Source organism: Orcinus orca, chromosome 1 (assembly GCF_937001465.1).
Source record: "Orcinus orca chromosome 1, mOrcOrc1.1, whole genome shotgun sequence".
Lineage (NCBI taxonomy): Eukaryota > Metazoa > Chordata > Mammalia > Artiodactyla > Delphinidae > Orcinus > Orcinus orca.
In genome coordinates this window covers 105,968,157-105,977,434 of record NC_064559.1, presented here as the reverse complement: position 1 = coordinate 105,977,434, position 9,278 = coordinate 105,968,157, and the positions used below count along the sequence as shown (strand labels likewise).

The 9,278-nt window shown below is 44.6% G+C and overlaps 1 protein-coding gene across 2 annotated transcripts in view; it reads left to right on the top strand.

Annotated features, from left to right (window-relative positions):
• Window positions 1-3,884: 3,884 nt before the first annotated feature.
• Window positions 3,885-9,278, top strand: part of BCL9 (BCL9 transcription coactivator) — an 85,325-nt gene continuing 79,931 nt past the window's right edge. For both annotated transcript variants that reach the window (XM_033416559.2, XM_004285806.4), the window contains exon 1: window positions 3,885-4,151. The gene's annotated coding sequence lies outside the window, so the exon portion shown is untranslated. The remainder of the gene's footprint in view (window positions 4,152-9,278) is intronic.

Genomic DNA, 9,278 nt, shown 5'->3' with positions numbered 1-9,278 from the left:
TTATCTTCTCTTGCTCTGAGCAACCTCCAGATCAGGCCTTCCTTACACCAAGGAGTCCTCTAAATTCTAAAACTACCTACCTGCTCCTCCCCTGGTCTTTCCACTTCACCCTCCAATCTAAATGACTGTTGGATACGAACTAGGTGTTTGGAGGAAAGCAGACTAATGAAATAATTCACACTGAAGTATAAGAGGCTGATTTTCCTTATTCCCTCTAGAGTTTTGCTTTTTAAAAAGATTATTAATTTTAGACTCACAGACATAGAGATCAGACTTGTGGTTGCCAAGGGGGAGGGGTGGAGGGAGAGGAATGAACTGGGAATTTGGGGTTGGTAGATGCAAACTATTACATTTAGTATGGATAAACAACAAGGTCTTACAGTATAGCACAGGGAACTATATCCAATCTCCTGGGATAAACCATAATGGAAAAGAATATTAAAAGAAGAACGTATATCTGGATAAAATCGAGTCACTCTGCTGTACAGCAGAGATCGGAACAACACTGTAAATCAACTATACTTCAATTAAAAAGATTATTAGTTTTGCATGTACATTTGTAGTTGGTGGAAATTCTAGCAATGAAACAAAACAAAGTGAAAATAGCTACTATGTAGAAGGTATTTTGGAAGGGATGCGCCATTATGTGGGGAGACCAGCCCAACAGGGGTCTTTCTTGCCCTATCCTTTTATGCCACCAACCTCTCCAGTACACATATGCACACATGCACACAAACACACATCTCATCAGCTACCTTGGCTGCTAAACTTTTCCTCATCAACTGGACAATTATTAGAATGATGGCATTTCAGCGCTGGAGAGAGTTCTAGAGCTAATGTCATTAGCTCATTTTATAATCGAGGAAACAAAGCTCAGGGACAAGGGCTTGGTGAGCGGTAGAATTGGCACGAGGTCTTCTGCCCAAGAATCTAGGGTAATTTCTTCTACACTCCATGCTTAACATTCAGAAGTCTTGCAGAATAAACTTAGAAACACTCATGATTGACCTTGTTCACTTATCCACTTGGATTCTCTTTTCTTTCTTTAGAGGTAGCAGGTAGAAGCCATCACTGCTGGGGGCAAGACAGTCTGACCTGCTCTTCCTACCAACATGTCTGACCCAGAGGCTGGAGATTCTCTGTCCTCTGCCAGGTGGGACTGTGGAGGAATTAGAAAACTGGGGCTGTTTGGGGGCCCTGGTACATGCTTTCTTCTTCATTAGCTACTCATGGAGAACATGTGAAAATATGAAGATTATTATTGCCTCTCTCCTCTTTCTCTCACTGAGCACTTAGATTTTCACTCTAATAATTGGAACTACTCTTTTCACTCCCTCAGCAGTACAGCGGAGTGGGGGAGAGCACAGGCTCCGGGGAGGCAGGCTGCCTGGGACCATAGCTCAGCTAGCACTTCCTGACTGAGTGAACGTAGCATGTTACGGAACCTCTGTGCCTCAGCTTCTTCTTCTAGAAAATGGGAGCAATAATAGTTTATACTTTATGGGGTTGTTTAATATAGATACGTGCTTAATACATGTTAGCTCTTGTCATCATCTTCATTACCATCAACACCTTGTGGGTGTTCTTAGTTTGCTTTGTAAATTTTTTTAAGGAAGGAAAGCCTTTCTGGTCTTAGCTGCCTTTCTCCATTGCCTGGCAATCTGTAAATCATACAGTCATTAAAGGTCAAGTTGACCCTTTATGCAATTCTTGACTAGGAGGCCTCATTGTATATAGTGAGTCACCACCACTTGGAAGTGGACGGTGAATCAGTAGCCCATTAAGGAGAGGTCAGAAGGTCCCCTGGCTCAAAGTGAGAGGATCCAAACCTAGCCATGGGGTGCAGAAAGAAACCGTGCACTTATATGGCTGAGTGGACTTGGGGTGCCATGGAGAACCTGTGTTACTCAGGTCAGAGGACATAAAATGGTGGGTAAATGCTGGAGTGTTAGAATCACACAGACCTGAGTCTGATGTCAGCTCCATCTTTACCTTGCTGTGGGACCTCAGGCAAGTTATTTAACCTCTCTGTGCCTCACTTTTTATCATCTGTAGATAGAGGTGGTCTTAATAGAAATGACTTCATGGTAAAAAATGCTTGGAAAATGCTGAGAATCAAGTAAATACTCAATCAAAAGGAACTATTTTCATTATCATCACCATTATTATCGTGAATATGGGTCGGAACAGACAGTTCTAGGGATCAGCCATAATGGAGAAGCAAACTAAGGGGAAAAGGTAGCAGGAACAAGGATGTGTCTGATGCGGTGAGTTTTAGGTAGTGACGAGCCATTTAGCTAGCATTAAATGTAAAAAGTCATAATTTATTCTTTATTGTACCCCAACGAAGGAATGAGTGTTGTGTGTTCACATAATTTGCATTTTGTAGAGGAAGAGTCAGAGGACTAGAACATAAATAACCTTCCTGCAAAACACAGATCTGGTAGCTCCAGTTAGGAGCTGAGCTTCCATTCAGGTCTTGCTTGTAGAAGGGTAACCATCCCGGCCCAGGCAAAGAAGACCTTGTCAGGTTTATAACTCCACAACTGGCTAAAAATATGAATGTCACGTAATCATCCCGTCCTTCTTCTTGATCTCGACTGGCCCTCCTGACTTCATGCCATCTGCAAATTTGCACATCCTTTGTGCTCCTTTTTGCTCACGTTTTATGCCTTCCTTTGCCATCTCATTTACTCCGCATGTTTCAATCTCTGGGCTTCCATTTTTCTTCTTCGTTTTTAATGCGGTGGTTTTTCTCCTCCTCTCTTTCTCTTCCCTCCTTTACACCCCCACCTTCCTCCTCCCTCCACACCAATCAAATTCCTGCTTGCTTCTTGCCATGTTCATTATCCTACCTCATTCCCCCCTCATTCCTCGAAAACAGCTCACAGAGACTCACCCTTCCCCCCTCCAACTCTCAGTGCCCACCCTCCATAAATTCCAGCAGCTTGGCAATCAGTAACTTTAGCATCACACTTCACAGCTCCCAGAGTTTATACTACTTGTTACTACTCTCCTTGCTACCGCTCTCTAGGGTTTCTGCTAAAAAAAAAAAATTATTTTTAATTCCACTTAAAAATATCTTGGGTACAAGTTGAACCCACAGTTAAGTTTACTCACACATTTACCACATTTCCTGGTTTTATTTTAACTAGTAGCTCAGTTCTAGACTCCATTATGCAGTGAAGAAAGACTAGATCCTTAGGGAACACATTTTTTTTTCTACTGTGAAGAAGAAAACCACCTAAACATTCAACAGAAACCCCAGCCCTGGGTCCACCCACTCTCTTATCTCCCCACTCCCCCAAGCTGCAGCTGACGGGACAAGGCTTTTTCCTTTGTGGAGTCATTGATTTCACTCTTCCTGGAGCTCAGACTGCCTCCCAGTGTGTGTCTGTGTGCACACGTGAGTGGCCACTGCTGTTTTTGCAGAGGGCTCACCTCTCTTCTGCCATTTTACCAGGACACAGGAGGCTGCTCTCCCGCTCTCCCTCTCCCTCTCGTTTTCTCTCCCTGCCCCCAACTCAGCCTAGGCTTTTTCCTGTCTCTTAACTCCACCAGTGCAGCAGCAACTAGCTGAGCTGCTTGCGAGAGAGAGAGAGAGAGAGAGAGAGAGAGAGAGAGAGAGAGAGAGAGAGAGAGAGAGAGAGAGAGAGAGAGAGAGTGTGTGTGTGTGTGTGTGTGTGTGTGTGTGTGTGTCTGCGTGCGCAGCTAGGCCAAGCCTGCGAGCCTGCCTGTCACTGGAGAGTTTTAGTTTGCATTCAGAAGAAAGGAGGAGGGGAGACGGTGGGGGGGGGGGGAGGAAAAGGTGGAGCGGGGAGGAGGGGGGCGCGGAGAAGGGAGGGAGAATGTCTTGTTTGTGGCTTGTCAGCAATTGCTTGAGACAAGCTTCCATGTGTGAAAGCTACTTGGCATGAATGCCTGGGCCGTACCAAGTGTCACCGCAGCAAGAGGGGGAGTCAGAAGAAAAACAGATCAGACCAGAGCAGACAATAGGCCCCTAAAGTGTTCCCCCTAAGTTGCTTTGATGTTGTCCTAGTGTCTTGATACCAGGAGGCCAGGGATTGCAGGAAAAGGGTCTTTTTTGTCTTCATTCACTTTCCCCCCTCAGTTTCTGAAATGATTCTCCAGAATTTCTCCTCATAAAAAAGGTAAGAGCCCTAACAATTCCTTCTTCTGTGGCAGGCTGGTTCGCCCGTGCCTGGAAGTCGGGGTCTCATTTCTGCGCTGCTCAGGACGAGCGCTGGGGTCCTGCAATTGGAGCTCTAGCCTTGCCCCTGGAAGTCTTTGCAGGCGCTCAGAGCTGGGGATGGCCCCTCTTTCTAGGGAACCCCAGTAACACGATCTGTGCCTCTGGGTTGTTGGGGGAGAAGGGGTGGATGGAGAGGGATGGGAGGAGGGTGTGAGGGTGGAGGGTGTGAGGGGGGAAAAAAGAGAGAGAGAGCAGCCTGAAAGAGAGCGAGAGAAGGGCAGAGCCCTCGTTCGGAGCAGCCCCAGCCCGGAGCCCAAGGAGGCCTCCTTGCAAGCTTGAGCTGTGCCTTCCCAGGCTGAGCAAGGGCCGTCTGACGCTCTGCCGAGTGCCTGCAGAGATTGCACAGAGCTTTGTGTGTGCGAGTGTGCCTGTGTGCGTGTGCGTGTGTGGACTTCCCACACCCTGCCCTGGCGTGGCTCGTCGTGAAGGGGAGGTACCCCAATCCTTACCACCCGAGCCCAGACGCTCCGAGGAAGAGCGGCATGGCAGGCTAGGAGGGAGGGCAAGAGAACTCTGCCGCCAGACGATCCAGAAACTTTTCCCGTCTCAGGGATTTCTCTGGTGGTAGGGACCGTGAAGCAGTCGTGGGCTGCCCCGTGCCTCAGTTTCCCCGGCTGTAAAATCCAGAGAGCCGACCGGGGATGCTGCATGCCTCCCTGGGATTTGGTAAAACGGAACACATACCATTCTGTCTCAAACGCGTGGAGAAAGCTTCGAGCTAGAAATGCTGTGGAATCACAAAGTAGAAGTGTTATCATTGTTCTTGATCATCATCATCACGATAATAAAACCATCATTAAGACACCCTGAGACAAATAGACCGGGGAACACAGATCAAGTGTCTGAGCATTTCTAAGGAAACAAAAAGCCTTTTTCCACCTGTTGGCTTCTGTCCTTTTCTCTTGTGTCTTTTCGTTAGATTTATTGGCCGATTTGTACAGAGAATGGGGTGGGAGGGGTTGGGTTTTCCCCTTTCCTCCTCCTTGGTACATATTTTTTTAAAAAAGAAGGTCAATGTAAGATGCTTGAGACAGAAAATACGCCTCCCGTTATAGGAGTTTATTCAAGACCTTGTGTTTTCTGGCGCTGGCAGGGCGTGCAGGCACATCTATAAACTCTACCTTGGAGGTTAAAGATTTTTATTTTGGCTTTTAGAGATTAAACAAGGTTTATTTACAATTGCTGTTTATCAGAGAGTAAATATCTTACTGTGTGTGTGAGGGTAAGAATGAGAAGGCTATTTACTCGCTGGTGGTTTTGTGGATAAAACCTTAGCTTTTTAAAGTGACATCTTGAGAGATGCGAGTAAAGGACTAAAATCGGTGCCTCATAGTCAGATAAAAAATTTTTTTGAGAAAAAAAGAGGTCTGCTTATTTTCTTGAATGGTGGGTTTCCCTTCCTCTGTTCTTATAACAGTGATTGTTTCAAGGCTCTCAGTTGTAGCTGTCTTTGAATTCTCTGAAGGAATTTTGCTTTCTTATCTAATTCTAGGTTTTCTGTGACTCTGCTACTTGTCCAAAAAAAAAAAAATCGGTAAAAGTCTGGGAGGCTGTGCTTCCTTCCATTCTAACTGCAAATGTTTATCAGACTGACTCCCTGTGATAGCTAGAGATTGAAGCAAAGCACCAGCCCTGGTTGAGAGTATTTATGCTCTTCCCATTGAGGCCTAGAGAACCTGACTTCTGGGTGTGGGAAAGGATGAAGGGAAGGTATCAACTGGCTGGGATCTGGCAAGAAGCCACCCCTACCCCCCAATATGTTTCATTGAACTAGAACGGAACTTCATAGTTTAGAAATTAATTGTTTTCTACTTTGTAAGCAGAAGGTCTTACCATGGTTTGTCTCTGGCAAGATTTCAGGGTCCAGATATCTTCCTAAATGGTTAGAATTTCAGAACTGCAAGGGAAAAGAAAGCTTATTCCTCAAGTTTTAAATGAGGACACTAAAGCCCAGCAACCATCTGAGGGGGCTCAATGCAGCTGTGGTTGCATCTGGATCACACCCTGGGGTTCAGAGTGCCCTGCGTGTCAGTCGTTATGCCAGCCACCCTTACCTGGCCTCCGCAGTTGACTTTGCCTACCCCAGCATTGGGCCAGCCAAAGAGAGGCGCCTTTTGGAGTTCTTTTTGCTGTGCTCTGTTATAACAGCACGCTCAGCCCTGCTCAAGGCACAAACGTGGCAAACATGTGTCACAACATGAATTTGCATGAATTCATTCGTGCATTCACTTGTTTATTCAACTAGTATTTTAGGAGCACTTACTATGTATCAGGCACCTTGCTGAGCACTGAGGATGTAGGAAAGAACAAGGCAGATGCACCCTTGCTCTCAGGGAGCTTGCAGTCTTGGTGGTAGAATCAACGTTAACTGCATAAACAAATTAGTAATTAAAAGATTGATAATATACATTGAACAGCATGCAGATACGATAATGCAGGGCATAAAGTTGTACAAGTCATTGACCTGAAGTTTGTAACTAGGCATAAGCTAACTGTCTTTTTGCCTTTGTGGCCGAGCACTTCTTGCCCTGGCCAACTTGCATTCCGCTGGTGGCATTCCTACTCACACGGAGTCCAGTGTTTCCAAAGACAGCAGAAAATTCCCTCTCTCTCTTTCCCCCCACCCTCCTCTGCACAATACAACAGAGACACAAATAATGTCTGCTAACCCTTTTACACTTGTACTATTAAACAAGTTCACGCTCATTGTGAGCCAGCCTATATAACTGTCATTATCTGGGTGATTCACGTTAGCTATAGCCTCTGTGCACTGTTAAACCAGATGCGCATGGGCGGGGGACATGTGGTTAGTGAGGCTCTTGTCTCACTGTACTTGTTCCATAGTTCTTCCAGTTGATACTAAACACTTAGCTGCAGGCCACTCCTCCGTTATCACTGTCATCTTGGAATTGCAAAGATAGTAGTGTAATGAAATGGCTTTGCCCATCCCTACCAACAAGGACACATATCTATAAAGGGAGAACATTTTTAAAATCTCTTCCATGGGTCGCCTTTTGGTTGGGTTATTAAAATCCTACTGGTTTTATGAGGTCAAAGGTAGGAGACCCCGACACCCCACTTACGTTCTTGTTTGGAGAGAATATTTGATTGAAATGCCAGTTATTTCCTTGCAGGCAGATTTGTGTTAACGCTTGTATCACTATTTTCTACATCGTGTCTTTCTCAGTACTCAGAGGTGTTGTCTTCAATGTTGTCAATCCATCGTTTTTTAGATAAATTTCGTAGTTTAAAAGGAGGACAGATATGCCCCCCACCCCCACATAAATCATAGGTCTGGCGCCTATACTTTGAGATTCCACACAGGTTGTGTGGTCAAGTCGTGTGAAAAAGAGTCATTTCTACGCACCCAACATTGTTACTCAGTGAGGTTGCTGACCCACATTGTCGCAACCGCCCTATGCAGCGCTTGGGTAGTCGCCTGCATTTGGCACCTGTGGCCACTGCCTTCTCCTGTGAGCTGTATGACTTCATCTGCATGTATTTGATCACTTCCGAGACACTCCCCCCAACCCCCCTTGTTACTCACTGGGGAGCTGCCTTTGGGGGATGCGCTCCAGTTGCCTTGGAAGAGTAATCCAAAGAGAGGGGTAATATGAGTGGGGAGTTAAGAAGTGAAGAAAACAAGAATCTGGTTGGGGAAAAGATTGAACAGAACTGGGGAGCCAGGCAGCAGTGATCCCAGTCATCCTTAACTCTGGGGGAATAAGAATGAAGACTGTGATGATATTTTAAAAGGTACAGTGTGTGGATACTTGTATAAATAAAAGTGCTAGAGCCTCTAGTCCTACTGAAGTTAAAACCAGTACAACATGGAAGACAGTACCCAAACTCCTTGGTTACAAGCATTGCTTTTGCATGTAGTTTTACTGAAGGAAATTTTGTGGCCCCACCTACTCCCAAAGAGACATACATATAAGATGTAAAATGGAAATTTTCTACATTTCCTTTAAGTCTTGACATGGTAATCCACTTTAACATGATATCTGCTTAGTCCTTTCTTGTAATTAAATAATATTGTTTAGTTAATTATATTGCTATCCTTCTGTTATATTTGAGTAAGGTTATGTGTCTCATCCAAGGACTCACAAGAACATAGGGGCAAGATGGCCAACTGCTTAAATCTCCCCATTTAGGTTAAATCTCTTCAAGAGTTGAGAAGCAAAGGGGTGAGGTCGCCACCAAATCACCATGATATTCAGGTCAAAAGTACTGTGTTGACATGGCATTAAAATAATTGCTTTAGTTTTGGCCCCCTTTTTAAAGACTAAGATTTAGAATGTTGATCAGAAGAGAGGGATCCCCATTTCTTATTGAATAATTACATGTTTTTTTACAAAGTACATTGGACCAGTTTCTGGTTTGGGATTTGCCAATCTATGACCTAGGACTGACTCCCCGTTCTTCTTCTCCGGACCTCTTTTAGAATGAACGAGTTGGAGGAAATCCTCTCTGTTTCCTTCCAGCTGCATTATTGAGTATTTCTCTGATTCTATGCATAGGATCTTCCATGAATCTGGTCTTTTGGTCACCTTACACAAGGCCCAGTTCAAGAACTATGGTTACCAAAGGGGAAGTGTGACTTTTGTGGATATATGGGATTAATTCCTCTACACCCAAACTATGTTGACATTTTGAAGTGAAAAGCACAATAGGAAAAAGTGGGATTTTAACTTATGGATGTTAAGAGAATTTGCCAGTCAGCATGTAGGCACATGTGCAAGGAGACTTAAGAACCATTTTCAAAAGAATCGACGATTTTGAATGCATGTCTTCCTGTATAATAAGTATGAATTTAAAATGGACGGGCACTGGGTACATCTCTTAGCTTCACCATTCTCACAGCTTTTTCACAGAAATTGTGCTGTTCCTTTTTGCATTATGCTTACATGCTGTTTTGAGGATGCAAGGGACCAGTTTAAGCAATTATAGTGTTTATGATACATGCTGTATGTTTAATGTTATGCTTTTGGGGATGACAGGACTGTTGATGATCTTTATGATATGC